Below are 26,382 nucleotides of genomic sequence, written 5' to 3'. Positions count from 1 at the left end.
CTGGTGCCTTCGGGTAAAGGGTGGGTTATAGATCCTTTTAATTAATAAATAAGGCAACTTCTGGAGAAGGAAATATATTTTTGTTGTTGTTTAGTCGTTTAGTCGTGTCCGACTCTTCGTGACCCCATGGACCAGAGCACGCCAGGCACTCCTGTCTTCCACTGCCTCCCGCAGTTTGGTCAAACTCATGCTGGTAGCTTCGAGAACACTGTCCCACCATCTCGTCCTCTGTCATCCCCTTCTCCTTGTGCCCTCCATCTTTCCCAACGTCAGGGTCTTTTCCAGGGAGTCTTCTCTTCTCAAGAGGTGGCCAAAGTCTTGGAGTCTCAGCTTCAGGATCTGTCCTTCCAGTGAGCACTCAGGGCTGATTTCCTTCAGAATGGAGAGGTTTGATCTTCTTGCAGTCCATGGGACTCTCAAGAGTCTCCTCCAGTACCATAATTCAAAAGCATCCATTCTTCAGCGATCAGCCTTCTTTATGGACCAGCTCTCACTTCCATACATCACTACAGTGGTACCTCGGGTTACATATACTTCAGGTTACAGACACTTCAGGTTACAGACTCCGCTAACCCAGAAATAGTACCTCGGGTTAAGAACTTTGCTTCAGGATGAGAACAGAAATCGTGCTCTGGCGGCGCAGCAGCAGCAGGAGGCCCAAGTAGCTAAAGTGGTGCTTCAGGTTAAGAACAGTTTCAGGTTAAGAACGGACCTCCAGAACGATTTAAGTACTTAACCCGAGGCACCACTGTACTGGGAAAACCATAGTTTTAACTACACAGGCCTTTGTTGGCAAGGTGATGTCTCGGCTTTTTAAGATGCTGTCTAGGTTTGTCATCGCTTTTCTCCCAAGAAGCAGGCGTCTCTTAATTTCGTGACTGTTGTCACCATCTGCAGTGATCATGGAACCCAAGAAAGTAAAACCAGAGATCAATTCCTTGCAAGAAGGTTTGAGGGGAGAAGGAAACAGAAGCCTTATTGTCCCCCCCCCCTTCTTTTCCATTGACTGCAAAAAAAAAAATTCACATTCTGAGACAGGGAACACCAACCTGATCAAAGCTGGAGTTGTTCAGTAAAGACGGAGAAACACTCTGCACATGATGTGAGGCATAATCGGTTTTGTTACACTTCCAGGGGTGAGCCAGGAAGAGGAAAACCAGCGCTTCTAGGCTCAGTTTAGGTAGGGGAGCATTTGGCTCTGAACGAAGGCATAGTTCACGGGCAGAGCATCTGGTAGAAAAGGTCTCACGCTCAATCCCCAGGCAAGGCTGGGAGAAATCCCCCATTTGAAATTCTGAAGAGCAGCTGTCAGTCACTGCAGACAGTACTAAGCCGGATGACAGATATTCCTCACAAAGCGGCAAAACTATCAAACCGCTCAAAAAAAAGGGCACACAATTGGCCTGACCTGCCAATTTCGCGTTCCTAGGATGTCAGCCTTCACCCGCTCCCTATAGAGTTTGACTCGAGTTCAAGTCTTCCTGCCACACACCTACAGCAATGCACCGCCGCCCCATCTCAGCCTCAGTTTCCCCTCTGTAATAGGAGCCTAGGACAGATCTCTCTCACACACACACAAGCACACACATACATATATACACCAGGAGGCTGTGCACAGAACACAGCGACTGCAGAACGAATTTTTAAAGGCAGAGAGTGCAGAAACGGGTATAAATCTCATCCCCCACCGGCAGAAACAGGAGGGGATTCTCCAGCGGCTGAGGGCTTCGCAGGGAAAAACATCCACCCCCACACACCGTGTGTCTGGAGTGGAAGCAGCTTGCTGCTGAAACCGGCTGCTCAGCTCCAGCCAAGGCTAGGGACAAGAGCCACAACAACAACAACAACAACAACCAAGCGAGCCCAGGCAAAGGTGTCCGCGATCCGGGGCTCTTTTTCATAGCAAGTCTGCCTCCCTGAGAAAAGTCCAAAGGGGGGGGAAACGTCTCCCCGCCACCGAGCGGACTGGGCAGCTGTCGAAAGCAACCAGGAAGCAGCTACGCTTGTTTTTAAATTTTTTATTTCTCCTCTCCCATCCTCCCCATCTTGGCCGGCGTTCCCTTACAGGTGTCACCAAGAAGCAAAGGCCGGCTAGTTTTCCGCCCCCAAAAAACAACAACAACTCTGGAGGAAGGAACTACAGGGACACAGAGAAAACCCACCATGCCGACTGCTCCTCTTTTTGGCAGCGGACAATAGTGAGTTTTCACAATTGCGAGTTTGATCGGGAAGGGACAGGGACAAGACTAACGGGACAGGCGAATGTCAAGGCCATGGGAACGCACTGGTCTCCTTTTCCCGCTTTTAAAGGGAATTTTACTGGGTGTCAAGTCTACTAGTGGAAACTCAGAAAAGCAGGTCCATGGTTTCTGAAGGGGAACAAGGCAGCAAACCACCTGATTGGCCTTTGTGGAGGACAGAATGCAAGACTGGATGAATCCCTGAAATGCTTTCTGATCTGAAGTATAATTATTCCTATCAGAAAGGTTATCCCTGCCGCCCTGAATGTGCAGCTGCCATCATCCCTGACCAGTGGGCTAGGCTAGGTGGAGTTCGTTTCATTTCACTTTTCATTTGTATACCGCCTTTATTACTATGCCCAAGGCGATGTACAGTGGTGCCCCGCAAGACGAATGCCTCGCAAGATGGAAAACTCGCTAGACGAAAGAGTTTTCCGTTTTGGAGGTGCTTCGCAAAACGAATCTCCTATGGGCTTGCTTCGCAAGACGACAATGTCTTGCGAGTTCCTGCGGGTTTTTTTCCTCCCCCCCCCCTTTTTCTAAGCCGCTAAGCCGCTTATCAGCTGATCCGATAAGCTGATAAGCCGCTAAAAGCCGCTAATAGCGCTAATCCTCTAATCCGTCAATGGGCTTGCTTCGCAAGACGAAAAAACCGCTAGACGAAGAGAATCACAAAACGGATTCTTTTCGTCTTGCGAGGCACCACTGTACAGCTACAAAATATACAACAAAGAACACATGCCTTATAATAATCAGATCCAATACAATAACTTTAAAATGGAACGACGTATATCGAATAAAGTCCTATTTGATAATAAGAGTCCAGCAACATCCCCAGAGCCACAGGCTCTGCTCCATAAAAACTCAAAAGCCACGCTTTGAAAAGTACCTGGCAAGTTACATAGTCCTTGGAGGAACACCTGAGATTCTTAGCTATCTCACCTTTGTGTGTTCTGCTGTTTTGTTTCTTTAAAGGCTCCAGCCTTCATGCTTCCAAACAGGGTTTTTTAAAAAAAGAAATGTGATCATCTGTGCCACACAACCTCTGAACACTTTTTCCCACTGCGGTGTTCACACTATGATCCTAGACAAGCATTCTATGCAATCGTCATAAAATCAGAGAGCTAATCCCATGTCTTCTGTTGACTCAAAGGCTAGGCTGTGGAAGCCCAGGGGATAAAATCCTCAGGAGGAAGGATCTGGGTTGGGTCGTCTTAGCCTCACAGTACCCTGTCCATGAAATGGGTATAATAACATGGGCCGACTAGGAATAAATAAGGAGGATGCAGCGGCTTGCAGATTTTTAATTGCTACGTAAATTTTGCATGGGCCACAATCTGGTAGGATCTCCGCCTGCACATAAGCTACTGAAAACTGTAAGATCCGAGATCATTCAGGTCCTAAGGGGGTAACTAATTTAACATGCTACATTTAAACGATGAGCAACAGCAGAAATGGAGGTATCCAAACCCCTCAGGATCACACAGGGGTAACAAGATGATATGGATTATTCACAGTATAGCCGTCCTACAAGCCATCCTGTTGAACGAGCATTTTTCATTTCCCTGATGAAGAAATGCGTATAATTCCCACCCCCCAATAAATGAATAAACGCACAAGAACCTGCCACAACATTAAAAAAAAAAACACCTTCACACTGATTCTAAGATAGGGCACAGGTGTGCCTGCAGCAACAGGTTGTCTGAAGATCCCCACTTAAAACTAAATTAACGACAGAATTCAAGGCAGATGTTGATCTTCATCTGTGTTAGCCAAAGGTACACCAACAAATCCAAAATATACTGAATTTTGGACCCCAAAAAAATAGAAGATGGTGTTGCAAAACCATTTGAGATAAGAAATCCATGTCCCTAGATGTGTGTGAGGCAGAAGAAAGTAATAATACAGACAGGGAGAGAAATAACAACGACAAGAAGACAACACCTTGATCCAAACTTGTGGCCATTTCAACTCAGCGGAAACTATTAAGCCACATAACGAAGATGTATTAGCAGGGATTTGGGAAAGAATCAATCTGGCCGCAATGCTGTGGAAGAGCTAAATAATCAGAGAGCATCAGAGATTAGACAATCAGAGTATTCCCACTGTACTTCATAGAATTGGGAGAGGGGTGGACATTATTTCCAGAGAAGCTGTGTCCTAATATTGGCAAGCTGTGTACAGACAGAAGCGTGAGGAGGAAGATCTCGGGACTACAGGAACTTTAACGCCACCAGGGAAGTGGGGAGTGGCAGCCATGGTGAAACCCAAAATCTATCCACCAATCCATCCATAGGTTAGATAAACGTGAACACACACACACACACACACACACACACACACACCTATGAACAAACAGATAAACTCCCACGCCACGGATCTCGAGAAAGAACTCTGAATTTCTATGCTGGAAATCCAGGTAAGGCAGAATCTTCAGATTCTTGCCCATCAAAACACAAGTCGTACCTTTCCGGGGAGGTGGGGACCCCAAATGGCTAGGCACTTCTGAATTTTCATTCATCTCATACATAACCCTGAGCAGATTAATTAGCCAAGCTGCACAGCTGCAAAGCCACAGGAGCAAAGATTTCAGCATTGGACTGGCACTTTACATGCAGTTGGTCGATCAATTAATCCCATGATCGATGGTGATGGGTCTTCCCCCCCCCCTTTATTCTACACGTCACCCTGGGCAGGATCAACAGTGTGCAAAAATCTGTGCTGTTAGGATGTATTAGTTGAGAACACACAGACACACACACACACCTTGGTTTATTTCCCTTCACAGCAAACACAAGCAACCTTGTTTTAATAACCCCGATACATTTCCTTTTCGTTCAGCGTCCGGATAGGAATCGACCCAGATGTTTCATTATTAAGGCAGAACGGCTCGTAAGGAAAAACAACAAAGTATCGCCTTACTCTCTGCAATTAAATATTTAAAAAGCTGGCGGATTAAGAGTTCGCGGAATCACCTGTTGAAGGGGACGCATCGCCCGGCAACAGCAGCGCCCAAATCGAAGGCAGGAGATTGTGTGTTTATTCTCAGAGAGAGAGAAAGAACTTACCTAGGCTGCAACTTTAAAGGGAGATGCTGTAGAGCCAAAAGGCAGGACCGGTCTCTCTCCCCTTTGCAGATCTCCTTCCCCTTAAAGGCTCCAAACAGCAACACTTGTTCCTCTGGTGACAGTTTGCACCCAGGTGGCCAGGAAAGGGAGTAGCTCGTGGTCCCAGCCGTGGCTTCAATATTAATATCAATCAAGCCTGGGCATCTCTTCTCCTCCCCCCCCCAACTCGATTCCAATTGGAGAGCGGCGGATGGGTGGGAAAAAGAGAACGGACCCGTCAGATTGCAGAAAGGCAAGCCTCGAATCCAGTTTAGAGAGAGGCAGAGAGATGATGCCTCGTCCACAGAGGTCTTTGGAAAACGGCTTCCCAAGCCAAAAGGTGCCAGGAGGATTCGCGAAGCTAATTCCTTGCCAATTTGCATTCCGTGGCACAGCGGATTAGTCCGGGAACCTGGACTCTCCCTCCTTCCCTAGACGACACTGCCTGCCTCTGCACTTTGCTGGATCTCAACATTTTTTCCCCTGCCTCTGCTGGTCTATAGGAAGAAAGAGGAGGGGGGAATTGAACAATTAAAGCGACCCTGCACATTTCAGCCGGTGCTTTTAGGTCGGATACCCGGCAAAGCTGGCTGTTTTCTCCTTTAAAAAGCCTTGCAAAATGCAGGAACTGAGAGAGGCATGGTACCCAGAAGAGGGCAGCAGCAGGAGGAAGGGGGTAAAGAGAGGAGGGGGTGGGCAAGGCTGCGGCTTGAGGGCAAAAAGCAGGAGCTCCCTGCCAGTTCTGCTTGCCCACGTTTATAACCCGCCATCTGGGGAAGAGGGGATGGCGCAGAAGAGGACAGCGCGAAACCTCCTTGTGTGCGAGGAACGGCCGCCGATGCTTCCACACCTGGAAGCATCTCTCAGATGCGAGGGGAAGCTATGAGCCACTGGGAGGCAGTAAAGCAAAGGGGAAGGCTGCAAAAAATGACAGCCCCGGCCTGCCTCTGGGGTTCAGCAGCACAGGGGCAAAGATCTGGGGCTCAATTCACACAACCACACAGCTCAGGTCACGCCCACTCTGTGCATTTAAAGCACTCCTGCGTCCCTTTAACAGCCACGGTTTTCTTTCCCCGCCTCGCAAAGGATCCTGGGAGCTGTAGTTTGCTTAGGGTGCTGACCTCTCACAGAGCTGCAGTTCTCAGGATCCTCAACAAACTACAGCCTCCAGGATCCCCCACAACTGTTAAAGGGGTATAAAAGTGCTTTGAATGTCCGGTGCGGATGCAACTGCGATGGGAGGGCACCTGTTTTTTGTGGGAAAGGTCCCAGGTTCAAGTCCTGCTACCAGATTTTCCAGGTCTGGCTGAGAATGGTCCCGACCTGAAACCCAGTCTCTGCAATCGATAATGAGCTAGACAGGACAATGAGATGCCCTGGTGTAAGGCAATTATTATTTTTACTGGGCCTTCTCAGTGGTGGCTCCCAGATTTTGGAACTTCCTTCCTAGGCAGGCTAGACTGGCTCCATCCTTGCTCTCCTTTTGTTGGCGGGTAGAGACTGTTTTATTCCAGCCAGATTTGGGGGGTCTGCCTTTTTTTTTTTTTAAAGGAACAGGATTTTAAATAGTGCTGCACTGCTTTTCCTATCAGCCTTTTAATACAGTGGTACCTCAGGTTACATACGCTTCAGGTTACAGACTCCGCTAACCCAGAAATAGTGCTTCAGGTTAAGAACTTTGCTTCAGGATGAGAACAGAAATCGTGCTCCGGCGGTGCGGCGGAAGCGGGAAACCCTATTACCTAAAGTGGTGCTTCAGGTTAAGAACAGTTTCAGGTTAAGAACAGACCTCCGGAACGAATTAAGTACTTAACCTGAGGTACCACTGTAGATCTGTTTTTCTATTGCTTTAATCCTTTTACAGTTTAAGTACTATTTAAAATACTTTTTCAGCCTTCTGCCTTTTACCCGCGTTGTTTTAATTTGTGTAAACCGCTTGGACTCCCGGTCTGGGGGATTGTAGAATATAAATGAATCATAGGGTCGTAGAATTGTTAGAGTTGGAAGGCACACCCCCAGGTCATCTAGTCCAACCCCCTGCACTGCAGGAACCTAAACTAGATCACACATGACAGATGGCCATCCAACCTCTGCTTTAAAAAGCTCCAAGGAAGGAGAGGACACAAATATAACAGCAACTGTAATAAATAAATTAGATTATTAATCTCAGGGTTGTGGGTTCGAGCCCAACGTTGGGCAAAAGATTCTTGCATGGCAGGGGGTTGGACTAGATGACCCCCGTGGTCTTTTTCAACTCTACAATTCTGCGGTTTTATTTAATAATAATAATAATAATAATAATAATAATAATAATGTGTCTCAGTAGCAGAGGATCTGCTTTGCCTATTCCAGGTTCAACTGGAAACTTATGTTGTAGACAGCCCTGAGATCTACGGATGAAAGGCGATATACAAATTTAATTAAAAATAAAAATAAAAGCAACTCCCAGCACCTCCAGACAGGACTGCGAAAGTAAAACACCAAACAGCTGCCAGCTGTTGCTCATAATTCTGAGCTCGCTGAACCAAGAGTGTGACTCACAGGATAGCTCAGGATAGAGCATGGTGCTGTAGAATGGCAAGGTTGCAGGTTCGATCCCTGTATAGGATAGCTGCATATCCCTGCATTGCAGGGCATTGGACTACTAGATGATTCTTAGGGTCCCGTCCAATTCAATAATTCTACGGCTTGGTTAAAAGGCAGCTCCTTTATGCCCAACAACCCCTTTCCCCTTTATTGCCAATTTACGCAGCAGGGTTGCACAGTCGTACCTTGGAAGTCGAACAGAATCCGTTCCAAAAGTCAGTTTGACTTCCAAAACGTTCGGAAACCAAAGCACGGCTTCTGATTGGCTGCAGGAAGCTCCTGCAGCCAATCAGAAGCCGCGGAAGCCCTGTTGGACGTTCGGCTTCCAAAAATAGTTTGCAAACCAGAACAGTCCATTCGGGAGCCAAAACATTCGGGAACTAAGAAGTTCCAAAACCAAGGTAGGACTGCACCTAGTTTACAGAGGTGGCAAGGCACTCTGCACATGCTCAAGGAACTCTATACTGGAGTGTGGAGTCTTGGGACCCAAAAGCTGAATAATAGGGGATTAAACCCCAAAGAAAATCACTGATCGGAAGGAGTCAGTATTTGCTTTAATGTTATTCCAGAAAAAGTAAAGCAGAGCAGAATGGGGGTGGAGGAGACATGAAACCCCCAATACCAGACTAAATAGGTCATATATGTATATGTGTGTGTGTATCTCACATATCTGCATTAGAAGCATAAACCAGAGAGGAATTTCAGCTTACTTCCCCATGGTGTAGCATTCCTTGCTAGACTACCAGAGGATTCCGTGTTTACTTAAACTCTATACTCCTTTCCCATATAGATGGATAGCTATTCATTGTTTTCTTTGGGGGGGGGGATGTAAAGGCAACACTATAATTACTAGGCGGTTCTGAGCACTTTTCCCAAGGCTGGCTGTAAGGCGCTAAAGGATTAACAAGTCATCTCTAACCCTGATTGGTTTCTTTACGGGCTTTTCTGTTTTCCCAAACTGGACGCATAACCGCGCAAACACTTCCGAAACTGGAACTTCAGGTTGAAAAAGTAACCCGACGCATTCCATCGCTCCTTCCGCAATAAATTTACAAGAAATCCAAACTCGGGAGCTTAATTATGCCCCGGCCTTAGGCAAAATCATCGGACTCTCTCCATCACTCAGTCCAGCACAGGTATGTGTAGACAAACTGGGGAGAGAGAGGCTGATATTTTTATACTTACGGGTACAAGCAGAAAATAAGCAATGCCACTTAAATCTACGTCCGTGGAGACACCCATAAGCCCATCCCCTGTGCCCCGTAAGAACGCCATGAAATTCCAAACATGAATTGCACATTTGTTCGAAAGCCAATTAAAGCCAGTTTAATTAATTCAACAAAATTGGTCCAGGGACACCAGCTTTTCAAAGTCTGAGAGTCACTTTACACTTCAGTGGCCCCCTGCCACCTCTTAGCACAAACACACCCCCAGTAATTCCCCCCAGGGGGCAGTAGCAGCCAATTTTGGGAACCGCTTCTCTACAACGTGGGGGTTCCCAAATTCGACAGCGTTAGTCCTCAACACTTCACTTTCAGACCCTGTTGAACTAGACTAGGAAGTTTTATCAGCAGCTATTATTAGCCACGAGGATAGTTAAATGGAGACTCCAGATTCAGTGGCAGTGTATCTGTAGGTGTCACTTGCTGGGGAATAGGCAACCAGGGAAGGACAGATGTCCACATGGCCTGCTTAAAGGAACATCTGGGAACATCTGGGTGGGTGCTGTGATAAGCAGGGTGTTCGACTAGACCTGAGAGTGGGCATCTGTAGTCCCTTGGAAGTTGCTGGAAGACCATTCCCATCATCCCACAACTATTGATGTTGTGTGATGGGACTGATGGGGAGTCCATCCTGATGGACCCTCCTTGCCCAGATCCAGCAAGGAGAGTTCTCACGCACGAGAGATGGAGGCACCGGAAACGGAGGCATTTCCAAAGCCAAGCAAATGTGGTGCTTATTAGGAAGCTACGGGAGGAATTCCTCCAGAGGCAGGAGCAACCTGCAACACTGTAAAGAGGGGAGCAGATTCATTTCACACACACACACACACACACACACACCCCAAAAGAAAAGAACGGTGCCTGCACATTTTGCTGCAAATGGGACGGAAGGAAACTGGGAATTTGGGGGGGGGGTATGGTTCACCTGGAAGGAGAGGATTCCCTAATTTCCCCTGCAGTGGATGCCCACATGGGAATTGCTTTGAATCGAAGAATCATAGAATTATAGAGTTGGAAGGGCCTACGAGGCACATATAGTCTTACCCCCTGAAATGCATTGCAGGGGGTTGGACTGGATGACCCTCAGGGGTCCCCCTTCCCAACCTCCATCTTCAGGTTGGTAGCAATGCTTATTTACTTAGGGTGAGGAAGAGTTATGGGAGTAGCTCCCTATACAGCTATCTTTGCTCTTCATCTTTGCTTTCACCCTGACCGATCCTCTACGTCTCTTTCCGATTATACTCAGATGCATCTCTACCGCAGAGACCGTATAACACCAGTCCTGAAAGATCTTCATTGGCTCCCAGTACGTTTCCGAGCACAATTCAAAGTGTTGGTGCTGACCTTTAAAGCCCTAAACAGCCTCGGTCCAGTATACCTGAAGAAGCGTCTCCACCCCCATCGTCCAGCCTGGACACTGAGGTCCAGCGCTGATGGCCTTCTGGCGGTTCCCTCACTGCAAGAAGTGAGGTTACAGGGAACCAGAGGGCCTTCTCAGTGGTGGCTCCCGCCCTGTGGAATGCCTTCCCAGCACATGTCAAGGCAATAAACAGCTATTTTACTTTTAAAAGACAACTGAAGGCGGCCCTGTTTAGGGAAGTTTTTAATGCCTGACGCTGTATTGTTTTTAATACTCGGTTGGAAGCCATCCAGAGTGGCTGGGGAAACCCAGCCAGATGGGCGGGGTATAAATAATAAAGTATTATTATTATCATCATCATCATCATCTGCAAGGCCTGAATGCTTGTCATCAAGAGTCCAAACGGTGCCCTCCAGCTCCTTTGGACTACAATTCCCATCATACCTAACTGCTGAGCATGTGCTGGCAGGGGCTGATGGGAGTTGTGCTCCACAACATCTGGCGGAAACCAGGTTTGCAAAGGCAGAGACAAGATGTCCTTTCTAAGCTGGCAGGAACAAGCCAGCAGTAAATCACACTGTGCAAACTCTTCATTAGCAAAAACAGGATCAGTACAGGGGTGTCAGGCCTAATGAGCACAGCAACTCATCTCCGGCTGGTCTTGCCCCCATGAAGCAGTTGCTGAGATGGAAGGTCCCCTGTGTGGTGTAGTGGTTAAGAGCGGTAGTCTCGTAATCTGGGGAACCGGGTTCGCGTCTCCGCTCCTCCACATGCAGCTGCTGGGTGACCTTGGGCTAGTCACACTTCTCTGAAGTCTCTCAGCCCCACTCACCTCACAGAGTGTTTGTTGTGGGGGAGGAAGGGAATGTTAGCCGCTTTGAGACTCCTTAAAGGGAGTGAAAGGCGGGATATCAAATCCAAACTCTTCTTCTCACAGCTGCCTAGGTCCCCCTCTTCCCCAGGGCTTTTCCCAAGCAATCGGAGACTACGCCTGCATGAATCCAACCTCTCCTCTGCCCTGTTCATGCCTCTCCTGGTTCGAGAGAGGAGCTGGTCATAGCAAGAGGGGGAGACACCCCTGTGTCATCTCTGCCTCTTGGTCTCCCTTCTTTCCTGCTTCTGATTCTGTACTTCTCTCGGCCACCAACTCCCCCCGCTCACCAAACCCTGTTACCTCCTCATCTTCTGACGCCTCCTCCTCCCAGTTTTTTCCCTTTGACCCCCAACATCACCCCACCACCAATCCCTGGGCTCTGAGCCTTCTCCCTTTAGGGGTTCTCCAACTGGTTCCTCCCACCATTCCTTTGCATCCAACCAGCCTGTGACATAAGCTTTAAAAGTATGGATGGGAGACCCAGGGCCCTCCAGACTCCCAGCTGCCATCACCCCTGCCTCTTGTATTACAGGACCTCCTCTCCTGGTCTGCCCTGCAGAGGACCTTAAGGTCCATGAACAAGCATAGTTTAGAGGTCCCAGGCCCTAAGGAAGTCAGACTATCCTCCGCCAGGGCCAGGGCCTTTTCAGTGATGGCTCCGACCTAGTGGGATGCTCTGTCCCATGAGACCAGGGCCCTTCAGGATTTAACCTCCTTCTGCCGGGCCTGTAAGACAAAGCTATTCCACCTGGCCTTAAATTTGAATTCAGCCTGATCTTTTATTTCCCTTCCCTTCTCTCGCCCTCCCCTTTTATGAAGATCACCCGCTCTGAGACCCCACAGCTAATTCTCCCCTGGCCTCCTCGCTGGCCCAAGTAGGACCAATTCAGCCAGCTAGCCCTGGTGGTTATCTAATGCTTATTAGATGGATTTCCCCTAAACTGATTTCTGAACTTTGAATTTTATTGTTACAGTGGTACTTCGGGTTAAGTACTTAATTCGTTCTGGAGGTCCATACTTAACCTGAAACTGTTCTTAACTTGAAGCACCACTTTAGCTAATGGGGCCTCCCGCTGCTGCCGCGCCACTGCCGCACAATTTCTGTTCTCAACCTGAAGCAAAGTTCTTAACCTGAAGCACTATTTCTGGGTTAGTGGAGTGTGTAACCTGAAGCGAATGTAACCTGAAACGTATGTAACCAGAGGTACCACTGTATTCATGTTTTTCTCCTGTATTTTATGCTGCTTTTACAATTAAGTGTTTTAAATGTGTTATTAGCCGCCCTGAGCCCAGTTTTTGAACTGGGAAAGGCAGGATATAAATAAAAAATTATTATTATTATTATTATTATTATTATTATTATTATTAGCCACAGGAGCTGCAGCTGATGGCAGCTGGAGCCCAACAGGTTGCTGGAAAGTGCTCCTAATCATCCCACAGTCCAGAGATGCTGGAGGGATCCAATAGGCTCCTGGCCAATCAGCAGGCAGCTGTGATTTTGCCAGCCGTGCCCAGGATCTGAAAACTTGATGGTGCAATCAAAGCCAAGAGGATAACTAGCCTGGCTGGCAAGCACCTTCTAGAACATACATGCCAGGGCTGGAGAGAAGTCCAAGTGAATAAATGCATTCTGCAGAAAGCAGCTGGGGGCCACAAAGACATGCACTGCCCTGTTTTCCTCCCATGGCAATGCTGAGATGCAACGGGAGCAAGCAGCCAGCCTGAACGATGCTCCTCTGTGCTTCGCCACCAGCAGCTTCTCTAAGCCATGTTGGAAAGCGAGGAGAATATGCAAAACAGCAAAAGCCGAGCAGGAAAAGGCCAAACCCCATCTTCCCGTGCCAGGAATCGATAAGGCAGGTTTCAATATTCAAGTAGCAGCAGCAGCAGCAGCAGCAGCAGCAGCACTCCAGCCTCTTCCAGGAACAACTTGGACAATGTGTTTGCTGACAGTGCTGTCAGAGCTGCTTGAAGATCCTAGCTCACAGAGGATCACGCTAGCCAGCGGTCATTAAGTAAAAGTCTTTATTGAATTACAGTTTCCATTCTCACGCTGCTGCGCGCAACTCTACGCCTAGTAGCTAGGTCGGCGAAGCTCCGTCTGAGTCTCCGCCCTGTGTGCACCAACTTAATATCCTAGCCTTGCTCCACCTTTTCCTCCTGACTGTCCTCCTCTGGGTCCCTCTACCCCCCGGGGCTTCTTCCTTCCGGGATTCTTCTGACGCTGACCCAGACCCTCCTGCCTCCTTGCGCCGGGCTTTAGGACCTGGCTCTCTTTCGGGGCTGCTTACTGCGCCGCCTTCCTCTGCATTTGAACTTGGCGCGCGCGCCCAACCTTCCACTTTCCTCTCAACCGTTTCTCCGCTCCCCGATGGAGGTGTGGCCATCCCCGACTCATGTCCTCCCTCCTGTGGAGGTGTGGCCACTCCTGACTCATGTCCTCCCTCCTGTGGTGAGCTGCCAGCGCTTCCCCCCTGGCTCCCTTCCTCTTCCCTGCTTCCTGGCGGTGACGCTGGTCCCGATTTCCAGCTGCTCCCCCCTGAGTCCTCTCTGGCTCTGTCTTCCTGGGGTGCCCCCCTAGACTCCCCCCTTGCCCTCGCCACTGGTGCTCCTTTCTGTGAATCCTCTGATTCACTGGAAAGACTAGGAGATCTCGGGTCGTCGTCGTCACTCATCTTTTCTTCTGCCTCCTCCCCTTCGCTCTCTGTTTCCTCCCTTGCCCGTGCTTCTGCTCCTAAACCCCTGACATCCATCCCCCCCTCGAAGCCCCCCATTCCCCCCTCCCCTCCTTCCGGTGCTGGAGCTGGGGGCTGCTGTTGCAAAGGGACGAACGTCGGGTATCGGTCGCTTCCCGTGGCAGGCCTCCATCTGAAGTCTCCCGGGTCTTCCTCCCCGCTCTCGTCGACGACAGTCACCTCCGCTTCCATCTCTGTGCCGCCGTGCTCGAAACCAGGGTCGTCCCCGAAAACGTCCATGTCCGTCTCTCCCTCACTTCCTCCTGTCGGTGTTGCTCGTCCTGGGCCTTCCAGCCACCGTCTGCGCCACTGCTCCTCTGGCCTATCGTCCCACCAATACGAGGGTTCTGATGCAGATCCCGAGGGTGACCCCTCCGGGGAACGGACGTCTTGTGTCGGGTCCTCGTCCGAGTCGAACCCCCGGAAAGTGCTGGCCGAAAGTGTGGGCGTGAAAAGCCAGTCGTCAAAATATTCTGCTGGCATAGGTCTATGGGGAAAGAGGGCATGAAACTCGTCTTTGAGGAGAGGTTCGTCCAAGGCGTAGCCCGGCACCCAGCTGTTCGCACTGGCCGGGGTGCCCTCCTTGGCGAGAAAGTATTCTACCCCCTCTTCCCCCCATCTGGAGTCCAAAATCTCAGTGACTTCGTTGATGCGCTCCTTCTGTGCCACTTCCGCGTGCCCTGTTCTGTCTCTGACCGGACTCGGCGCTGTTCCGGGTTCCTGGAACCTGTGCGGTGCCTTGTAAGGAGTGAGCACCGATCTGTGGAATACCGGATGCATTCTGGAACCCTCCGGAAGTGCCAGTCTGAAAGCTACCGGGTTGACCTGCTCTTCGACTTGGTAGGGCCCCAGTTGCTTATGCCCTAGTTTCTTCTTGGCCAACGACCTGGCCGGCACTGCGTGGGCTGCTAACCAAACCCAGTCTCCCACGTGGAGCTCTTCTCCAACCCTTCTGTGCTTGTCTGCTTGTACCTTGTATGCGTGCTTGGCCAGCTCCAGGTGGCGCCTCAGCTGATCGTGGACCTCCTGCAGCTCCGACGCGAACGCATCTGCTGTCTGCGGCTCCCCCTCCCCCCTTCTTTCCAGTCCCGGGAAGGTTCTGGGGTGCCTCCCGTTGTTGGCGAAGAACGGCGTGACCCCCGTGGACGCGTGCTTCGTGTTGTTGTAGGCGAACTCGGCAAGCGGTAGGTAATCCACCCACGTCGCAGGCTGTTGATTTGCATAACATCTCAGGTACTGCTGCATGATGGCATTGACCCGCTCCGCTTGCCCGTTGGTCTGCGGGTGTCTCGCCGACGCCAGGTTGATCTTGACGTTCAGGAAGCCCATCAGCTTCTGCCAGAAATTCGAGATGAACTGCCGCCCCCGGTCGGACAGAATAGACCGTGGCAGACCGTGAACCTTGAACACGTGGTCTATGAACAGTTTGGCGGTTTGCTCCGCCGTGGCCACCTTCGCACACGGAATGAAATGCGCCATCTTGGAAAACAGGTCCACCACCACCAGCACTGCCGTCTTGCCCCTTGAGCTGGGCAGATCCGTGACAAAGTCCAGAGCCACCCTTTCCCAAGGTTCGACCGGAGTTTGCAGCGGTTCCAACAGTCCGGCCGGCGGTTTGTGCACTGGTTTGGCCCTCTGGCAGGTGTCGCACCTCGCCACGTAGTCTGCGACCTCCCCTCTCATTCCAGGCCACCAGAAATCCCTGGCTACTAATTCCACCGTCTTCTCCTTGCCAAAGTGCCCGGCCGTGGGCGCGTCGTGCAGCTGCTGCAGCACCTTGGCTCGAAGTTCGTCTCCCGGCACGTAGATGGCCCCTTTTCGGATGAGCAATCCATCTCGTAGCCGGAAACCGTCGGCCGCTGCCTTGCCCCTTTGCACCTCTGCCATCTTTGCTTGTGCGAAGGAGTCCTCCTGCAACGCACGTCGCACCGCCTCTAGGTCCACGGTCGCCGCGGCGCACGCCCACACTGCTGGTGCGAAGATGTGCATGGCGGCCGCTGGCGTTGCGTCCTCCAGATACTGTGGCTTACGGGAGAGAGCGTCTGCCATGATGTTGGTGTCCCCCGGGACATACTCTATTCGGAAGTCGAAGTTTGCAAAGAACTCAGCCCAACGTATCTGCCTCTGGTTCAGGAACTGTGCCGTGCGCCAGTGCTCTAGATTCTTGTGGTCCGTGCAAACCTGCACCGTGTGCTTGGCGCCGATCAGAAAGTGCCTCCACGCCTTGAACGCTGCGTGAATGGCCAGCAACTCCCTGTCCCAGATGGTGTAGTTCTGTTCGGACTTGCTGAGCTTCCTGGAGTAAAACGCTCCCGGTCGCCACACCCCCTGCGGGTCTTTCTGCAACAGGACCGCCCCCACGGCTCTGTCCGAGGCGTCTGTCTCCACCCTCATCGGCTTGCTGGGGTTGACATGAAGCAGCTGCTCTTCCGACGCGAAGAGACGCTTGAGTGCCTGAAAGGACTGCTCCGCCTGCGCTGTCCAAACGAACTTCTTCTTCTTGGAGCTAAGCGTGTCAGTGATGGCCGCTGTCTGCATCGCGAAGCCCTTGATAAACTTGCGATAGAAGTTCGCAAAGCCGACAAACCGTTGGACCTCCTTCCGGTTGCGCGGACTCTTCCAATCCAACACCGCTCGAACCTTGGCGCTGTCCATGGCGAGCCCCTTGTCAGACAGCTTGTAGCCCAGAAAATCCACCTCCGGCACGTCAAATTGGCACTTCTCCAGCTTGGCGTAGAGCCTATGTTGCTTTAGCCTGCTCAGCACTTCCTTGACGTGTCCGTCATGCTCCTGCTGCGACTCCGAAAAGATCAGGATGTCATCTAAGAAACAGACGCACGTCTTGTAGAGAAGTCCCGCCAACACGTGATGCATAAACGCTTGAAAAACGTGGGAGCCATTTTGCAATCCAAAAGGCATAACTCTATATTCGTAGGTCCCCAGTGGCGTGAACATGGCTGTCTTCCACTCATCTCCTTCCCGCATGCGAATGAGGTTGTACGCCCCCCGCAGGTCCAACTTGGTGAACACTCTGCCCTTCCGTACCTTTGCGAGGAGGTCGTCAATACGGGGCATGGGGAAGTCCGATGGCCTAGTCAGACTGTTCAAAATCCTGTAATCCACTACCAGTCTTTTCTGGGGCGTGTCCCGCTTCTTAACAAAGAATACGGGACTGCCCCCCACTGCCCTGGACTCCCGGATGAAGCCGCGTTGCAAATTATGGTCAAGGAACTCTTTGAGTTCCTGCAGTTCGTCCTCTGACATGGAATACAGTTTCCCTTTAGGCAGCGCCGCCCCCGGCAGCAGGTCAATTTTGCAGTCATATGGTCTGTGAGGGGGTAGCCTGTCTGCCTCCTTCTCGCAGAAAACTTCCAAAAATTCAGCGTACTTGTGTGGAATCGCTTGCAGCGTGCCTAGCAGCAGCTGTGACTCCTCTTCCTCTCCTTCCTGCCTGGGCACGATGCAGTGTTCAGCACAAAAGGAAGAGCCGAAGGTCAGCTGCCTCTGGTACCAAGCCATCGCTGGGCTGTGCTTGTCCAGCCAACTCATGCCCAATACAATGGGCGTGTCAGATAGTCGAGTGACGTTGAAGCTGATGATTTCTCTGTGATTCCCAAGTCGCATCACCATTGGTGGCGTCTGCTTCACCACTTGCCCCCCGAGCAGCTCCCTGCCATCCACCGTGACAACCTGCAGGGGCAGTGTGGCCGGCAGCAACTGCACAGCGTGCCTGTCGACAAAGTCCTGCCCTATAAAGTCCGCATTGCTGCCTGAGTCAATGGTGATTGGCACGTCCATGGTGATTCCATTGGGCAGTTGGAGAGACGCTGTGAGCCTCACTACTGGTTTGGGCGGGAGGGGGTTCACGGGCTGTAAAATCGCTGGGGACTGCGTCACTAACACGTCTGGCTGGGCCCCAGTGCCTCTTCCTCCAGCCAGACAGCCTCGTTTCCCTGCTGTGGTCCTCCTTGCTGTGTTGCTGCAGTCACCATTGCTGAGGCTGCAGTGAGCTTGTGGGGCCTCTGGGGACACTCTTTCGCCATATGCCCTGGCTCCTCACAGACGTAACACTTCCTGTTCCCTCTAGGAGGCTTCGCTTTCACTGCTGCTGGTGCTAGGGCTCTGGTTGCTGACTGAGCCCTTGCACCTCCCACCTCCATAGGTTCGGCTCCTCCTCCTGGCGGAGGCGTGGATTGCGCCCGCGCTGCTTCCCTGGGAAAGAAGGAGGGGCCCCCGGCTGGTTCGCGCCCTCCACGCCCTTCGTCCCTGTTCCACGGACGTCCTTCCAGCCTCACCCCCACTGCCAGTGCCCTCTGAACGACCTCCTGGGTGGTTCGGGGTCTCTCCCCCCTGGCGATCTCATCTTTAATCGAGTTATGCAGCCCCTCCCAAAAGAGGTCTCTTACAGGAGCCGAATCTCTGTCCCATTCCAGGGCACTGACCAAGGCGAAAAAGCGGGCATGGTACTGCCTGACGCTGGCCCTCCCTTGTCTCAGCCCATGCACCTCCTTCCGTGCAAGATCCACGTCAATACTTGATAAAAAACACCCATCCATTGCTTTAATAAAGGCATCTGCATTCTGTAGCGCCGGATCCTTATCTCTCCATAAATTGCGTAGCCATGCTCTCGCATCCCCATGCAGATGGGACATGATGAACCCCACTCTCTCTTGTTCATCTCTAAAGTCTTTATGCAGCAGTTGCAGTGCGCACAGTACGTCGGCTCTAAAGTTGGGATACTGTTGCAGGTTCCCATCGAAGTGAGAGACCAGCCCGCCTGTCCGTCTCGCCAACCCAATGCCCTCCTGCCGGGGTGTCAGCTTTGTCAGCACGTCTAACCTGACCTGGAGATCCCTGCAGGCTGCGGCTGCTTCCTCCTCCCTCTTCCTGGATGCTAGAGCCTCGGCGTTCAGTTGTGCCACCGCGTTTCTGAGTTCCTCTATCTGCTGCTCAGCCGTCATGTCGTCTGCCGTTCGTGAGCTTGCTAGTAGGCACCTGTGTCTCTTCCCTCCTCGAGGCTGTAGATGCCCACAAGTGGAGACGGAGCTTACTGTCAGAGCTGCTTGAAGATCCTAGCTCACAGAGGATCACGCTAGCCAGCGGTCATTAAGTAAAAGTCTTTATTGAATTACAGTTTCCATTCTCACGCTGCTGCGCGCAACTCTACGCCTAGTAGCTAGGTCGGCGAAGCTCCGTCTGAGTCTCCGCCCTGTGTGCACCAACTTAATATCCTAGCCTTGCTCCACCTTTTCCTCCTGACTGTCCTCCTCTGGGTCCCTCTACCCCCCGGGGCTTCTTCCTTCCGGGATTCTTCTGACGCTGACCCAGACCCTCCTGCCTCCTTGCGCCGGGCTTTAGGACCTGGCTCTCTTTCGGGGCTGCTTACTGCGCCGCCTTCCTCTGCATTTGAACTTGGCGCGCGCGCCCAACCTTCCACTTTCCTCTCAACCGTTTCTCCGCTCCCCGATGGAGGTGTGGCCATCCCCGACTCATGTCCTCCCTCCTGTGGAGGTGTGGCCACTCCTGACTCATGTCCTCCCTCCTGTGGTGAGCTGCCAGCGCTTCCCCCCTGGCTCCCTTCCTCTTCCCTGCTTCCTGGCGGTGACGCTGGTCCCGATTTCCAGCTGCTCCCCCCTGAGTCCTCTCTGGCTCTGTCTTCCTGGGGTGCCCCCCTAGACTCCCCCCTTGCCCTCGCCACTGGTGCTCCTTTCTGTGAATCCTCTGATTCACTGGAAAGACTAGGAGATCTCGGGTCGTCGTCGTCACTCATCTTTTCTTCTGCCTCCTCCCCTTCGCTCTCTGTTTCCTCCCTTGCCCGTGCTTCTGCTCCTAAACCCCTGACAAGTGCGCTCACATTGCTGTGTGCAATGCGAGTAAGATCTCCAGCATTTCCAGAGAATGGCTTCTGAAATGCTGGGGTGTTGGTGGGGGGGGCTGCTTACTTCCACCTTCTTCCCTCCATCTAATATTGAAAGGATTCTGGATGTAAGAGCTAAAACGCTCCTGCATGCGGAAGACTCTACACAAACACACACACACATACACAACCCACGCTCTCCACCAGAGCAACATGGCACAGCAGTGACACAACTTAAAAAATGTCTCTCTGCTGCTTTGCACAGATTCCGGCTTCAGCTGCTGTTCAAAGCCTTCAATGGTCAGAGCTCCCAACCACAGCACTTCATGAACTGGTTGGGTGCAGAGGAATGGTGGGAGGAACCAGCTTGGAGCCCGGGGATTGGTGGTGGGATGAGGAGTGGTCAAAAGGAGATGACTGGGAAGAGGAGGTGTCGGAAGCCAACAGATCTTCGTGAGCTGGGAGAGTCTGTGGCAGAAAGAAGACCAGAATTAGAGGCAGAAGCTGAAGCAGGAGGAAGGGATGAGACAGGCCAAGAGGCAGAGATGAGTCTGGCTGGTGCAGAGTCACAGATGTCTCTCCTTCCTGCTGCAACAAGCTCCCCTTGTGGTGTAGCGGTTAAGAGCAGTGGACTCGTAATCTGGTGAACCGGGTTCACGTCTCCGCTCCTCCACATGCAGCTGCTGGGTGACCTTGGAATAGTCACACTTCTCTGAAGTCTCTCAGCCCCACTCACCTCAGAGAGTGTTTGTTGTGAGGGAGGAAGGGAAAGGAGATTGTTAGCCGCTTTGAGACTCCTTCGGGTGGTGATAAAGCGGGATACAAATCCAAACTCCTACTCCTCCTCCTCTTCTTCTTCTTCCCCTCCTTCCTGGTTTCCCAGAACCAGAAGAGGCGTGAAGAGGGTGGAGTAGTTACCTTCACACAGGCATAGTCTCAGATTGCTTGGGGAAAGCCCTAGAGAGGAGGAGACTTAAAGACAGCTGTGGAGGATGTAGGGATCTTCTGTTAGCAATTTCACTCCTCCGGTGCTGCATATGTGATGGGTGTAAATCACATGCCTGTCTGAGCAGAGTGTGGGAAACGGAAGACAGTCTTATCTCTTCCACTGTACAGTACGCACTTTGTAATGTACTTTCACTTTTACTTGTGCCTGCTGTTCTCTCAGAGCTGGAGAGAATGGACACCACTATGCTTTTGTCTGTACATAGTGTGCAAATAAATAGTAGATTAGCTCTGCGGTGCCTCACGATTCTTGCTGTGTTATGCCAGGTGTGTTAGTGTGCATATACCATCTGGTATACATCGCTGAGCGCACTGGAAGAGAAGGGAGATGCTTTTTCCAGAGCTGCACGTACCGGAGGATGCTCAGAGTTTCGGGGGCTTGCAGGCACCCACAGGGTGTCTTCCAACATCTTCATTCTCAGAAACCGCTTCATGGGAGCAAGACCTACCCGAGATAACTTACTGTGCTCATTAGGCCTGACACTCAGCCAAGTCTGAGGAAGTTGTGTTTTTGCTAATGAAGAGTTAACTGCAACTGTGACCAGTGTTATTTACTGCCAGCAGCCTCCTGCGACACAGCCTGAGTGACAGCTCAAGGGTGATACCCCATTTCGGCAGGGACTTAATTTCTTCTGGGTTGTGCAGCGCTGAGGACATGTTGGACGGCCTTTAGATGGGTGGTGGGGAACCTCTGGTCTGCGGGCCAAATTAGGCCTCTCCCCCCCCCCCGCAAAATCTGGTCAAGCCAAGTCCACCAGCCATACTACGTTTTATATGCGACATCAGGTGTGGAGCAGGTAAAGCAGCAGGAGCTTTGCAGGCACCTTATTAGCTGATTGTTAGGGCTTGCAAAGCACAGGGCTCACGACATCATTGTCAGCGGGCCCATCTGTCAAACCCAACCTGCAGAGGGTTGGCGAGGTAAGGCCAGATCCATTGCCTAAACCCAGTCTCCTATTGTGCTCTGGATATTGTCGGACCCCAACTCCCATCACCCCTGACCACTGGCTATGCCAGGCAGGGGCTGGTGAGAGATGGACTACAGCAACATCTGGAGAGCGGCAGGTTCCCCATCCCTAGCTTAAAAGGTAAAGGGACCCCTGACAATTAGGTCCAGTCGTGGCCGACTCTGGGGTTGCGGCGCTCATCTCGCTTTATTGGCTGAGGGAGCTCGCCTACAGCTTCCGGGTCATGTGGCCAGCATGACTAAGCCACTTCTGGCGAACCAGAGCAGCGCACGGAAACGCCGTTTACCTTCCCGCCAGAGCGGCACCTATTTATCTACTTGCACTTTGACGTGCTTTTGAACTGCTAGGTTGGCAGGAGTAGGGACCAAGCAACAGGAGCTCACCCTGTCGCGGGGATTTGAACCGCCGACCTTCTCATTGGCAAGTCCTAGGCTCTGTGGTTTAACCCACAGCGCCACCCGTGTCCCTTCATCCCTAGTTTAGGATGATCTTAAGCCTAATGGTGATTTGGGAAATTCTTCTGCAGAAAGTATGAAGGGACTGGCTTGGGCAGATGACACTGGGGACGCAACGGGAAAATGCACCAAGGAACGGACTTGAAAAAGAAGAAATTGTTTTGTCCCCAAAGCTACACATTTTTGTCGCAGACAGAGTGCTTTAGACAAGAAATCCGATTGCGTAGGAACATCATGACGCCGTGTCATCTCAACACACGAAAAGGCTGTTAAGACATAACTTGGGGGAGAGCAAGCTGATGTTCTGCGTGCCTTCCTCCAATTAGACACAGGGATTTGGCATAACCTCAGTATGCGACAAACCAGTTTGCCATTCCATCCCGAATCTGGCAATCCGGGATTGAAAACAAAGCTGATTCTACGAGCACAAGGACTTCCAGACAGGCAATGGAACATTTCTGCCCTCTCCTTTCCCTATGTCTCCCTCCTCTAAATCCCCTCCAAAGGGTTTGGGGGGAAACCCAAAACAAATTTAGGGGGCATGAAGGTGGAGGATAGGATAGGGAAATTCCACACAGCTCTAAGTCCTCACACTAGCAGAACTGTCTAGCTAGATGCTGTCCACAGTTTGGAGGCAAGCTTTGGCGGACTGGGTTTGGACACAACAGGAAACCATGGTTTGCTGCAAACTGTGAGGCAGGATTTCAAAGTTTCATATTGAAATATTACAGGAATATGAAATTTCTGTATTACAGGAAATAAGCAAATACGATTTCAATCTTTAAAACTTATTCTCTTAGGTCTTTCGATAACTTCCCCCCTTTCTGTATGCGAGCTGCAATTTCTGCAGGACCACCCATGGTACTTCAGAACCATGGGTGGCAGTCAACTAGCTTTTACTCAGAGTAGACCATAATCAATGACCATAATTAGGCTAGGTGCATTAATTTCAATGGGCCAACTTTGAGTAACACATGAGCCTTGCAGGATGTCTTCAGAAGAAAAGGCTCATAAAGAAGACATTCGGCTGAAACCGCCTTTAAATTTCAATCTCTCCCTTTATAGACACATCAGCTTCTAAAAGCACAAGCCTTGTGCCCTACCAGTTCTGGAGCTTCCACTTAAATTATGACACCTCGAATTTGTAGGCTCCTTGCATCCATTTATTAAAAGCTTTGCACTCTAATTTTCCAAAAGCATCCCACATAAAACCCTACTACAGTAATGTATGTTTTAAACCCACATACTCTGCGCCCCCCCCCCTTTTCGCACCAAATATCCTGCCCACTGAAAGTCGGCTGAAGCAATACAGTGGTACCTGGGGTTACATACGCTTCAGGTTACATACGCTTCAGGTTACAGACTCCGCTAACCCAGAAATAATACCTCGGGTTAAGAACTTTGCTTCAGGGTGAGAACAGAAATCGTGCTCCGGCGGCGCTGCAGCAGCAGGAGGCCCCATTAGCTAAAGTGGTACCTCAGGTTAAGAACACTTTCAGGTTAAGAACAGATCTCTGGAACGAATTAAGTACTTAACCTGAGGTACCACTGTAATGCCCTGCAGATGTTGTAGAGCTGGGGTAGAAAACACATGGCTCTCCAGATGTTGTTAGACGCCAAGTCCCATTGGCCAAAGTTTCAGGGATGCTAGAAGCTGCCAGCCCAGAAACATCGGGGGGGGGGTGCGCACAAGTTTAAGAAGACGCTGAGGAGCATCTCCCAGAAGCAACAAACTTCTGACCATTTTTTAACAGTGCGGCGACTGATTTTAAGCATGTCGTTTTGCGGTTCAAACCCATGATCTGGAAGAGAAAGCCCCTTTCCTCCAGCACTCGCAATGTATCTTCTCAATAATAATAATAATAATAATAATAATAATAATAATAATAATAATAATAATAATTTATTTATACCCCGCCCATCTGGCTGGGCTTCCCCAGCCACTCTGGGCAGCTTCCAACAAAATATTAAAATACAGTACAGTGGTACCTCGGGATGCGAATGGGATCCGTTCCGGAGCCCTGTTCACATCTCGAATAGAACGTAAGACGCAACTGCGTGTCTGCGCATGCGCGGGCCGCGTTTTGCCACTTCCGCGCATGCACGTGACGTCATTTTGAGCACCTGCGCATGCGCCAGCGGCGAAACCCGGAATTAACGCTCTCCGTTACTTCTGGGTTGCCGCAGAGCGTAACTTGAAAACGCTCAACCTGAAGAATATTCAACCCAAGGTATGACTGGAATGCATCAAACATTAAAAGCTTCCCTAAACAGGGCTGCCTTCAGATGTCTTCTCAAAGCACCCTCAACAGGTGAGGAGCTGAAGACACCCAGGGGGGCAACATCCGGCTCGACAACTCGCACACAGGGCCCCCACAATTCGCTCGTGGGCCTCGCGGTCCACTTTGGGGCAGCCCGTGCCCAGTTAGACAACATTCCTTACTTTGCAATATCCCAGTTATGAAACAGAAAGTGCCTCACAGCTTCTGAGCATCCTTGCAAGTCTCCCTGCAATGCTCACGGGGAGCGTCTGTCTGTTTATGTGGTGCCCGCGACGAACCCTTGAGGCAATTGGCACATACCACTTCTCAGATGCTCCCGGACCCTCCCAAAGAAAAGCGAATGGTTCCATCCTGGACGACACTTAGCCACAGGCAGAAATCCAGACCTTCCTGTTCCAAGCGCAGCAGGAACAGCCGACGAGGGAATGCCACAACATGTCGCGCGCTGCCCACCTTGACAAAGAACATTGCCTTTCCCTCCTGCCGAAATGTTTTGGGCTACAGTTTCCAGCAGCCTCAGGCACAACAGCCACGCTGGCTTGGAGTCCAAAATATCTGCAAGGTGTCACAACATTATGATGGAAGATTGGGGGAAATTATGGAAAAGGGATTTAAAATTCACAGACTGTTCCCTGTTGAAGGAGAACTACATGAAGATGATGTACAGATGGTATGCGACACCAGTGCAGTTAGGGAAAATGTATAAAACTAGTTCAAATATATGTTGGAAGTGTAGGGGAAAAGGAGGGGACGTTTTATCATATGTGGTGGGACTGTAATGTAATTAAAAAATTTGGGGAAATGATATATAATGAATTGAAGAAAATGTTCCATCTAACATTTGTTTTAAAACCTGAAGCATTTTTGCTAGGGATTGTAGGAAAAGACCTGCCAAAAAAAGCTGAAAAACATCTTCATGTATGCGACAATGGCTGCGAGAGTCCTAATAGCACAAGGATGGAAGACTGAAGAAACTCCATGGCAATAAAAATTGATGGACTATGCAGAACTGGCAAAATTGACACATAAGCTATGGGACAAGGATAACTGTGATTTTAAAGATGAGTGGGAACCCTTTACAAAACATTTGAAGATGCAACAAAGTGAATTGGACTCCTTGGCAGGTTTTGAATAATCATTCACAAACTTTTTATTGATAATAATAAGTCATATAATTTAAGGATCTATACAACTTTGTAACATGCAGAGAACAGCATTTACAGAGAAACCAAAGACTGGGACTGAGAAGGTGGTTATGTGTGGGAGGAAGGGGAGAGGGAGGAAAAATGGGGGGGGGGATTAAGGATGATATGTTTTTGGATAATATGTTTTGTTTAAATTTTCAATAAAATTGTTTTTTTTAAAAAAAAAAATATCTGCAAGGTGCTTCCTACCAGAGAGGAATGACAAACCAAGCTGATGGGCTGTGGGTGATGGCAAAGCTGACCGGAAAACTCAGGAACCAAGAGGACAAAAACTTTACAAAAGAATGGGGAAAATTTCTAAGTTAACTAAGAGACCACCGTAAGCAGATGGAAACATTGACAGGATTTTGATTTCACTTGTGGTGTAACAATTACCATGGAAAATACGGACTGATATAAAGAGTCTGGAAGAAGATGCAGTTTTAAATGTTTAAAATGGGACTCCAGGGGAAGTCCTGAGATTTGGAGGAATCGGAGTTAAAGAA

At 50.5% G+C, this 26,382-nt stretch overlaps 1 protein-coding gene across 5 annotated transcripts in view; it reads right to left on the bottom strand.

Annotated features, from left to right (window-relative positions):
* SLC4A11 (solute carrier family 4 member 11) overlaps positions 1–26,382 on the bottom strand; it is a 252,074-nt gene that overhangs the window by 136,287 nt on the left and 89,405 nt on the right. The window contains exon 1 of one of the 5 annotated variants that reach the window (XM_083458676.1): positions 5,309–5,783. The exons of the other annotated variants lie outside the window; for them this stretch is intronic. The gene's annotated coding sequence lies outside the window, so the exon portion shown is untranslated. Of the gene's footprint in view, positions 1–5,308; positions 5,784–26,382 lie in introns of those variants that run through there. 5 annotated transcript variants of the gene reach the window in all.

The sequence above is a fragment of the Podarcis liolepis genome, assembly GCF_965112155.1.
Source record: "Podarcis liolepis genome assembly, chromosome: 9".
Lineage (NCBI taxonomy): Eukaryota > Metazoa > Chordata > Lepidosauria > Squamata > Lacertidae > Podarcis > Podarcis liolepis.
This window is presented reverse-complemented; position numbering and strand designations above follow the sequence as displayed.